This window comes from Maniola jurtina, chromosome 19, assembly GCF_905333055.1.
Source record: "Maniola jurtina chromosome 19, ilManJurt1.1, whole genome shotgun sequence".
Lineage (NCBI taxonomy): Eukaryota > Metazoa > Arthropoda > Insecta > Lepidoptera > Nymphalidae > Maniola > Maniola jurtina.
Window position 1 is genome coordinate 11,585,929 of NC_060047.1, and position 12,317 is coordinate 11,598,245.

Here is a 12,317-nt window from a genome sequence, read left to right on the forward strand (position 1 = left end):
TTTGAAACACTTGCATACAATACGAGCGGCAACTGCCGTGGTAGCATACGATTAAAAAGTATCATATATTGTCTATGGTAAGGTTCTTTATCGGGCACCGATCGAGCTTTTTAGCATCGGTAGGTTCTTTTTAGTGCATTGTTTGGATCGATCAAAGCGCCTACGAGATACGAATGGCGTTCGATTCGAGACTTGTTTTGGATCATTATTCTTTCTTTCCGAGGTGGTTTTTGTTGTTTTTGATGGACAAGTGTCATCGGACATCGCTCCGTCATGTTCCCGCCTGGTGGAATGTATGTTTTTGGGTGCCAATAACATTAATAAACATATCTTTTACTGTCTTTTCCTATATAGGTTCATAAACTAGCTCTAGGCTTTTCCTATATACATAAACTACTACACTCAACCCCCTGTTTTAACCCCTTTAGGGATGAATTTTCAAATATCCTTTCTAAGCAGATGTCTTCGTCACCATAACTAACTGCATGCCCAGCCCGATCTGTTCAGTAATTTGAGCTGTGCGTTAATAAACCAGTCAGTCAGTCAGTCGGCTTTTCTTTTTATATATCTACTTAAGTATACAGATACAAGTTCATCATCAACCCATCGCCAGCTCACTACTGAGTACGGGAACCTTTTAGAAAGAGAAGGGTTTGGCCATAGCGCCCATAGCCTACCACGTTGGTCCAGTGCGGACTGGCAGACTTTCCACACCTTTCAGAATATTATGGAGAACTCTCAGGTAGGTATGCAGGTTTTCTTACGAAGCTTTCCTTCACCCTTATAAAGCAAAAGACTTTTAATTGCACTTAACTCCGAAAAGCAGAAAGATAGAGGTGCGTGCCCAGGATCGAACCCCCGACCTACATAATATGTATTACCTTCCCCTTAGAACACTAATAACGCCACCTTCCCAATAAAATGGATTATAAACGTTCCTACAAAAAATATGTTGCAATCATTTTATGACTGACCGAATGAAAAATATTTTATTACTCAAAACTTTTGTTATTTTTACGACAGTTTCGGTTGTCGCATTCGTTATATCCCGATGCTTTAATCACATACAAAATGATCAGGATTCAAAAGTCGTAAACAGCATTTTGAAGCGTTTTATGCTTTTTAACTTGTTGTTGGCAACAAGTTAACAACACACATACCTATTAAATACCTAAAGAATTGAAAGTTTCAAAAACCGATTAAGTATATTATTTCCATAATTAGGTATCACATTAACCTGTGCATGCGTTCAATCTTTTATTTATACAAGTTAGCACTTGATTGAACTTGGAAGGGGTAGGTATGGCAGTTTCATTAAACCCATACAACTGATCGGTTTCTAATTTTCTAAATGGCATCGTTCCGGAACGCTAAATTGCTTGGCGGCACGGCTTTGCCGCAGGGTGATATCTAGCCACGGCCGAAGCTTCCCACCAGACCAGACGAGACAATTTAAAAAACATAAATTCCCATTCTTTTAGACATCATTCAAATTCAGTACAAAGTCTTTCCATTTTTCCCTTAGGGTACGGACCCTAAAAAAGCGAGAAAGTCTCCGTTTCGTAAAACGTTTGGTCACTTTAACCGTGGCATGTAAACCGCGTGGTGGCCATAAAACGAGGCGTGGCGTTTTCAAATATGGCTACACGTGAACCGTCCGTCATAATTATGATTTTCTTTTATTACAGAGATCCTTTTATACCAGAAGTAAACCTTAATCCGATTCCTGTTTGTGGAAAAGTCCTACCAGTGGCTACCTGTTCTTTTCTATGTTACCTATTCCATTTAGTGTAACTTTTAGTGTTCCCTTCCTGAAGGATGCCAACGGGACTCTATTAAGACTCCGCTGTCCGTCCGTCCATCCAACTGACCATCCGCCCGTTGCATGTCAGCGGGCTGTACCTATCTCGTGGACCATAATAGTTAGGGAACTGATATTTTCACAGAATTTGTATTTCTATTGCCGCTATTACAACAAATTCTAAGCATTTCACAGTTACCGCCATAAAAATTAAAAAATATTACTTCTTGTACAACGGAACCCTTCCTGTGCGAGTCCGACTCGCACTTTACCGATATTTTTAATAGTTAACAGGGCTCTCTCCGTCACTCGTTTCCACTCGTTTCATACAATCGTAGTTCCAATTTCATTTGAATACTAAGCAACCAAAGTCCATGAAATTTTGCAGACATATTCTAGAAACTAATATCTGTGTCTGTGGTGTTTTAGATTTTTCTAAAAATATGTAGTTTTAAAATTACAGGGGCTCCAAGATTTGTATGAAAATTTTAAGACCGCGTAACTTTGAAACCGAATATTTTAACAGAAATCTGGAAAACCACAGACATAGATATTAGTTTCTAGAATATGTCTGCAAAATTTCATGGACTTAGATTGCTTAGTATTCAAATGAAATTGGAACTACGATTGTATGAAACGAGTGGAAACGAGTGACGGAGATAGCCCTCTTAAAACTGAAACCTGCTAGAGTGGTCAGTCGGTAGGTAGTAGGTAAGTACCTACCTATCTATGCTTTCAGTAGTACTAAAAAATATTACTTTTAAACATTTCACCCAAGTTAATAGACTCATCTGGTGATAGAAGGACTGATCCACTTTTTTTCGCAAATGATCAGCCTGGCTGTCTAGCACAGAAATGCTGCCAGTATTCTTGGCACCATTTCACGCGGGCATGATTTGTGAAGTAAGTAGGTACTCACTTAGTTCTAATTAGAAAAGTAAGACTAACTTTAAATTACCTATAATATTATGCACATTTTCAATTAAAAAAGGGTCGGATACAAAGAATATTCTGAATGGACTGTTGAGATTATATTAGGTATATTAAGTATCTAAAGTTATCTTTCTCTAACAAATGTTGTGTTTCTAATATTGAGCTTTTATCTAAAACATCTAAAATTATATCTACTATACAGAACCCGCTAAAACCTAAGTAGCCATTTTTTTAATGCTACAATTCGTGTGCAATCTAGATGTAGGTACTCACACCTATACTTTGGCTACGATGACGCACGTAAACCTAGCTATTGTAATCTAGGTTTATTCCACTTTGTTCGGCTGAGTGATATTACAGTACCCGGGCGGAAATATTGTACACCGATCTTTAGAAAGAGATAGCGGTTTTCTAGAGCGTTGTCTCTGTTGTTGAGACCGACAAAACGTCACATAGGAATGAGTGACAGAGACAACGCTCTACGAAGCCGAAAGCTCTTTCTAAAGCTCGATGTACAATATTTCGTGCCGGCTATAACTGTAATTAGTATAATCTTCTTCTCTTCTTCTCCTCTCTGGGCTGGTTTCCGCACTTAAACGTTTCCGTCTGTGGTGCGTGCGTTGCCCCTCCCCGCCGAAGTCTTCACTCCAGCCATCCAAGCTCGCTCCAGAAGCCGAGTAGACCGCCCAGGTTGCCGAGGGCTTCATGAAGTGAGTTTGGGAATCTCGATGGCTTTCTCGTTGTTCTGCTACGCCCGTGCACTCCAGGAGCACGTGCGTCGTTGCGTCATCGACCTCCATGCAGGCCCTGCACAGAGGACTATCGGTAACGCCTATAACGAAAAGGTGTTTGTTTATAAGTCCCACCACCTTCTTCAATTAGTGTAATGTTTATGCGGCCAACCTCAACGGAGAACAGTCACACTATGCCAGAGATATTACGCGTACCTACTTACCTAACTGCCTTATATAGAGTCTGTAGTTATAGAGTCTAGCACTGAACGATAGCCGCACTGATATTAAAAAAATGAGTGATAATAAAATAATTTTTCGTACAAAACCTTCAATGGATTAAAAATAAATGTCAAATGTCACCCCGCAAGCTTTGAGGCTTCTATTTATTTTATAAATTGTACTCATTCATAAATGTTAGAGTTGGTAGTTTTATTTCTATAAATGGTGTTCTAATTTCATGGATTTCTTAAATTTCAAGACGTCCTTTAAAAATCTCAAGGCAATCAAAAGGCAAAGGCCTCCCTTATGCCACCTAACTGTATCTAATTCATCATACCATCGTCACTTTAGTCTACCACGCTGGCGTTGATGATTCTGAGAAGTCAAGAAACTTTTTTCAAACAAAAAAAAACTAAATTAAAATCGGTTCATTCGTTTAGGAGCTACGATGCCACAGACAGATACACAGATACACGGATAAACAGATACATACACACGTCAAACTTATAACACCCCTCTTTTTGGGTCAGGGGTTAAAGGAGATTCTTAATTTTAAGGCAAATTTTTTTTTATTCATGCCCATGTTTTAAGGTTTTTAAATTGTAACGTGTGATTTTTTAATTCTAGATGATATCACCCAGGCCCAAGTGAACAAAGTGGAATAGACCACTAGGTAGGTATAGGTAATCGCCGCATTCATTCGAAACACGGAAACTTTGTATTAACTATGTACTTACTTTTATAGTTTTTTTTTTTATTATTAGCATTTTAATTATAATTATAATGACTAAGGTATGGTATACTTATTTTGTTTCATTTCCATGCTAACTTAAATATAATGCCATAATATTTACACAATCAAGTGCCGGAAAATGTTCAGGCAAGGCGAGTCTACTGTAACATAAAATGGCTGACTTTAAAGTAACGACCTAAGTACCTATTTCCCACCTCACCTGATTCTTCTTCTTCCTTATTCAAATTCAAAATATTTTTATTCAATTAAACTTTTACAAGTGCTTTTGAATCGTCAAATAAAATTAATCTACCACTGGTTCGGAATGCCGTTCCTACCGGGAAGAACCAGAAAGAAACTCGGCGGTTGCTCTTTTCAAGTGTTCAATTTACAATAATATGCCATTGTCCTGGGTATCTTTTCAGACTTAAACGCTTTGACTTTGAATCCTAGCCGGCTTCCCAGGTTGGCGAGGACTTCAGAAGTGTTCCTGGGGAGCCAATGTGGGCTTACATACGCCTCACCTGATGTTAACATCTATGGTTATTCCAGTCTTGTCGTAGACTAGTGTAGTATACACGTGGCAGCCGACGGCCAATGAACGGTTTTCAGCCGGAGGGTGTTGTGTTTTCTACTAGTTGATTGCCCGACCACTTGAAATTATTCGACAGTGGTTCTTAAACTGTTCCTATTTCTAAATACATATATAAAAGACTGACTGATTGATAAACTGATTTATCAACGCCCAATTCAAACTACTGAAGGAATCAGGCTGTTTGGCATGCAGCTAGATATTAAGACATAGACATCCGCTAAGAAAGAATTTCTGAAAATTCGACCCCAAAGGGGATAAAATAAAGGTGTGAAGAAATTTGTGTATTTATTTATATATTAATTTTATATTAATTTTCCTCGTGATTGTTCCTATAATAATATTTTTTTATTATCAGGCATAAAACATTAGGTTATCATATACACATAAAAGTTACAATAAAATTAAATAAACGTTACATTAGAAGGCACACGCCATAATCACTGTTCCAACCGTTGTATCTTGAACTTGAACCTCCCTACAGGATGTAAGGAACATACTGAATCTAGGAATTCAGTACACGATTCTAAGGTTTATATTATTGCACGTGTGGGTGCTCTACAAAATATTCCAAGAAATATTTTGTAGTGCACCCACACGTGCAAAGCAAAGTTGAGAAGCGCTGCCCCAAAGCAACGTTTAAGACATTTTTTGTGTAAACTTTTTTTGCAAGTATGTGTGCATGTTTTGAGCTGGGTATATTTATGGGCTGTGAAACGGAACGGGGCGATTGACGAGGCTAATATCTAGCAAACACTTCAACTGCTTGATTTACTAGCCAAAACTTCACATAACTCAACTATTAGCCGTTTCACGACTGATGGGTACTGTGTAAATAAAGAGCAATTATGTGGTTGAAATAAAGTGGTTACAGTTAGGACTAATTTTATTACTCTTGGTAATGTCGTCCACTGCTGAACATGGGTCTGTTGCAAGGTTCGAATGCGTCTCAAAACACGATCTTTTACTGCTTGCATTCTATGTTTCCATTCATTTATCATCACTAACTACCAGGTGAGATGGCAATCAAGAGCGAACTCCATACTTAATATTATAAATACGAAAGTGTGTCTGTCTGTCTGCTAGTTTTTCACGGCCCATCCATCTAACCAACTTTAATGAAATTTGGTACATAGCTTACATCCCGGGGGCGGACATAGGCTACTTTTTGTCCCGGAAAATCAAAGAATATCTACTATCTACTCTTAAACAACCTAGATCCTCGCCGAAGAAGTCGTTAGTATATCATGTACCTAAGTAAATATTTGGTACACGGACAGTTTGCATCCTAGAGACGGGTGTGATTTCCCACGGGATTTCAAAACTAAATCCAAGTGGACAAAGTCGCGGGCATCAGCTCGTGTTTAATATTTTTGTCACAGTACCCTTCAGTCGTGAAATAGAATATAAACTAGAAGAGATGGCCGTCTAAACTTGCACGGGAATATTTTGGTTGCCATGTTGGAAATACTCGTATGTTAGATAATTTTTAGGCGTGTCGAGTATAAAATAAACAATTGCGTGTTGCATCTATTCTGATTCGGCGCTGAAACTATACAAAGTTTATATTTAGTGCGTCTGTTTCTTTCTATTCCGGTAGAAAAAGGATGGAAGACAATTTTAAGTTTCATCCATCCATCCATCCATCAGCCTGTATGCGCCCACTGCTGGACATAGGCCTTTCCAAGAGCGCGCCACCAAACACGGTCCTCCGCCTTCCTCATCCACCCGCTCCCCGCCACCTTCTTCAGGTCATCGTTAAATTTTAAGTTTAGTTTGTACTTATTTCGAAATTTAACTGTAGTTTCATGTTGGCTCTTTACAGTTCAAATTCATATTCAACATATTTTAATTCAATTAGACTTTTACAAGTAATAAATATTATAGTATAATAATAGTAAGAAATGATAATATTATACTTGTGCATTTTGTATAGTGCGCTTTCTCTCTGACTGTACATAGTAGGTGAAATAATATGGATGTAAGTACTTTTGAATCGTCAAGAGCATCTTCACTGGTTCGGAATGCCTTTCCTACCGAGAAGAACCAGCAAGAAACTTGGCGGTTGCTCTTTTCAAAGATTTGATAGGTATAGGTATACAATTATGCCATGTATTATTTTGTAAATGAAGTCCCGCGCATTACTGGATCGAGCTGCAGGTAGCTTACGATGTTTCCTTACGATGTTTTCCGTTGTAGCTAGTGAATTTAATTGCTCAAAACGCACATAACCCTCAAATGTTAGAGGTGCGTGCCCGTGATCGAACCTCCGACTTTCCGAATAAAAGGCAATGTCTTAACCACTAGGCTATCATCGCTTCTTTAATAATACTCCTTGGTAAGTAATAGTTAATACTAAATTTTCCCACTGCTTTTACGACTTTTAAATCGGTTTGGAACCCATTCTTAACACTAACATAGTAACTGGCAGTTACCATTTACGATGTTTAGCGAATCAATTGTAGCAGTCAAAACATACAAACATTAGCGGTACCTAGTTACTTTCCGACGGAGTTTTTTTTTTAAATTCAGATACAAGCTAGCCATTGTCTGCGATCTCACCTGGTGGTAAGTGATGAATGATGATGCCGTCTTAAAGATGGAAGCTGGCTAACCTGGAAGAGGTATGGCAGTTTTTGTTTTATTCCACCATAACTACTAAATCATGATCAACCCATTGCCGCCCCACTACTGAGTACGGGTCTCCTCTCAGAATGAGAAGGGTTTAGGCCATAGCCTGCCACGCTGGCCCAATGCGGATTGGCAGACTTCACACATCTTTGAGAACATGGAGAACTCTCAGGCATGCAGGTTTCCTCACGATGTTTTCCTTCACCGTTAAAGCAAGTGATATTTAATTGCTTAAAACGCACATAACTGAAAAGTTAGTGGTGCGTGCCCGGGATCGAACCCCCGATCTCCGATTCGGAGGCGGACGTTCTAACCACTAGGCTACCACAGCTTTTTTACTAGGCTACCACAGCTTTTTTAACTACTAAATGCCTGAACATATTTGGATGTATGGGGCATATCGTTGAAATTAGAATCCTTATTATACCCGACCGGATCAATATAGATAGACCATCACTCCAAGGAACCAAAAGCTTAATTTGCTATAATCCGCTAAACCAGAGAAATCTGTACCTATGGTGTTGTATAAAAGCAGGCGTCACTTTGCGGAAGTCCATGACATACAAGGAACCAAAAGCTTAGTTTGCTATAACCCGCTAAGCCAGCGAAATCTGTGCGGTGCAACATGCAGCATGCGATATGCACCGCCCGCCCTCCCACTACTACACATGCAGGAAAAGCCAGCCACCGAGCAAGCAATGCACACCAGCACCACCACGCAGCACCACACAAATCCCAAAACCACTAGACGCACCAGACGACACCAGAGCATTTTCAGGAGATGTAGACCTTACAATTGTGCATTGTATATTTGATGGTCCCGTCAGTCCTGTCTGTCTATAGCACTAAGATAAACAATTTGTCACTACCTACTTATAATCCTTGTTAATAAGCCTACTATTTCTGAGAAGCAAGACTACGCCTAATCCCGGGAGTGCAATAGTTGCTATAAAGGCCGAAGTGCAGCGAGACATGCACATGTGTGGACGCATGTGTGCCGGCTGCGTCAGTGTGGACACGGCTTTACCTATTATTCTTCCGTTTCGTATCTATTTATTCAATCACACTTCACACATCACTTCGTGTGTATGTGTGTATGTTTGTTACTCTTTAACGCAAAACTACTGAACAAGTTTGGCTGAAATTAAGAATGGAGATAGATTATACCTACCCTGAATTAACACAGGCTACTTTATATCTCGGCAGGCTAAAGAGTTCCTACGGGATTTGAAAATAATCTATATCCACGCGAACGAAGTCGCGGGCATCAGCTAGTTCCTCAATTAATCTAATATTTTGTAAGTACTTTTTAAAATAATGTATGTAATTCAATTTAAAATAATGTAAATCCTGTTGCATGTTTTTGGAAACAAAGGCTTTTTTTATTTTAATGTTGTTTTATTTTAATTATATTATTTATTTATCTCATTATTCCACATAATATTATTAGTTAGGAAACCGGTAGACATTGGGGTCCCAAGGGACTGCAATCGCGACCTCACATGAAAGGCGCAGCGTTGGAAGACCCCTCACTAGATGGACGGACGACAGCAAGCGAGTCACAGGGACCCGCTGCTGGCTTCCAAATTCAAAACTCAAACTGGTTATAATTAATTACGTAAACATAAAACTACGAGGGTTCCAAACGCGCCCAGGTCTGAGAAGAGCCCATAACAAACTCAGCCGGGTATCGACCTAGGGTTGCCAACCGTACTATAATATATAGTATTGTACTGTATTTCGGGTCTGCGTACTTATAGACTGTTGAAGAAACATATAGTATACAAAAATACTATATTTTCAACACCGAAATCTAACAAACAAATCTTATATTTTAAAAAAAACGAAAATATTTTCGGTTATGAATTCAAAGTGGCGAGAAGAAAGAAACAGATGGAGTATAGTAGGACTTATGACATAATTAATAAACTTGAGCTTTTGATTTACGTTAATTTAATAATTGAATGTGATAAAGCATAGTATGACACTTTTATTTTGGACGAAAAATTGTTAAAAATGCAAGAAGTGCATATAAATATAGTTTTTATAAAAAATAATAAGAAACAAAAAATATATCTTCGTTTACTTTTTGCGTTTTCCATAAAATACTATATATTTTTTAAGTGTACTATATATTTTTATTGCTTAGTCTCATAAATACTATATTTCACTGAAGAAATGTTGGCAACCCTATATCTACCTATAGGGTATCACAAGACCGTGGCGTGTGTGGAAGATACTTACTGTGGAAGATCCTACAAGAGACCTAAATGTCCAGCTGTGGACGTCTATTGGTTGATGATAATGGTTGGCTGCTAATGATACTGTGCTAATAAGTCTACTACTTCTGAGAAGCAAGATTCTACGTCTAAAGATCATAGCCCACTTACACGACACCGCTACAACACAGCTTCTGCACAACAACAACTGTACAGCTAGCAGACAACTCGCTGAGCCCGCGCCTACAGCTAGCAGGCTATTCGCTGCCCCCGCGCCCACAGCTATCAGCCCTCTAGTGCGTCGGGCGGGTGGCGACAGCCGGCCAGCCAAGCACGTACCCCGACCGTTAGCACGCTTCAAGCGCGCGGGTCGCTTTCTTGAAGTGTGCGGTGCGGAGACGCGGTTGCGGTCAGCGCGCTGCCTGCTATTTTCCGTTGTTACTGTAAAGTGCATCTCCAGAGCACGATATTAAAAGTCCATATTTGAATGCTTAGTAACTAGACTAAGTGCCACATGTGTGGACGCATGTGTGCCGGCTAAGCCAATGTGGACACGGCTTCATTATTTTTAGGGTTCCGTACCTTATCAAACCCTTATCAACCTTATCAATATCATTGTCATCATCACCAACCGTCAGACGTTCACTGATGGTCATAGGTCTCTTGTACTCCATACGCCACGGTCTTGCGCCACCTGAACACAGCGACAGCCTGTGAACAAACATGATTTGAGGTCAACGGGAAGTAGTTACCCTATAATAGGTTTTGATTCCCCCGACCGAATTGACAGACACGACAGACAGAAAACGAAGTGATCGTATGAGGGTTCCTTTTTTCTTTTTGAGGTATGGAACCCAAAAAATAATGAGCATCACACCCGTGAGAGATTTGGAATTAGGGAACTCTAAAAAACACTAAAACTGAAGCCAACTCCACGCGATGTTGCCTCGTCGAAATCTTGACAAATGTACACGCGGAAAGGTCTAAGCCGGGATAATTATCCTTTATTTTTTCTCCTGCCCTAATTCCCGGCAAATGATACATTCAGATTAACAAGATAAGGCGTCTAACCCACGGCTGACGGTAGATACTCTAGAGTTCTAGAGTTCTACTTACAGACTAGACTCTAGGGCCTAGAGTTTAGATCCTAGAGGCTAGATTTTAAGCGTCTAAAGCTAGACGGTCGGCATAGTTCACGACACTTATGAAACTTGTGGCAAAATCTAGAGGATTCATACACTGGCAGGTATCAAAATATTTATGTAGGCTACGAAACGACTAGGTAGAGTACCTACGCGACAGATCGAGATGGCAAATTGATTGACAAATGAACGCGAAACGAAGAACTCTGGATCGTCGGCTGTGTGATCGATGCCTAAGCGAGATTCTTTATTTTTGATTTTCTTCCAACACGTACCTACCTAATAGATTTTGGGATGAAATATGGGAATATTAACATTTATTTAATGATTTATTTACTTATTCATTTTATTTTAAGTTGTACAATAAAATACCCTATTATAATATTATTAAATAATATAATGTAATATTAAATCATCAAACTTTTTGCTTTGAGAATTGAGAATTGAGAAAAGAATTTGAGATCTAGTCCAGACAGTTTGTTCACTCTGACTGTTGAGTGTTCAGACTGTAGAGTGTACAGTCAACTAAAATAGGTCAAACCCACCATTAATTTTATTTTTATCATTTTAAAATTATAATTTTTTGCTCTCTAATCATTTCAGTTATTATTTAAATTACATTACCAAATTAATAGTACATACTTGTAATAATGTTGTTCCGCTACTTGATACAAGATGGCGCTACTTGTTTCAAAAACCCTCGAGTACAATAATTTTATTATTTATTTTTAAAGTCACTTTTGTGCAGTATTAGACTTTCAAGTATAATTATAGGTATTGTTATCCGCAGCTTTTTCATTAAAATTATTGATTTGTTCTTCTAAAAAAGGATGATGATTTTTTTAGTAGGTGGTTGGTTTGGTCCAACACTCTAAATGATTTTTCTCATCAGTTTAATGTATACTTAAAGGAATCTATCTGCGGACTTAATGGAGAACCGTGGAGAAACTAATAAAGGTATGGGTATAATAATAAGACTGCCGTATCCAAGTTAGTCCGCTTCCACCTTAGACTGTACCATCACTTACCACCAGGTTAGATCGTAGTCAAGGGTTAACTTGTAATGGAAATAAATAAAATGTAGGTATTTGTTAGATAGGCACTACCTAATAAAAATGATCGTTTTAATTTTGCAAAACGGTTATCTTTTTTAATCATTAATTTTCTCAGAGATTTTTTTCAATATAGTTTTTGGTAAGTAGATATATTAATACCCAATAGAGCCGGCTGGCCACATGAATATTTTTATGTTCAATGGCTAACCTGACCTAAGATTTTGGGCGGACAAAAATACACAATTTTTTTGTTTAAGT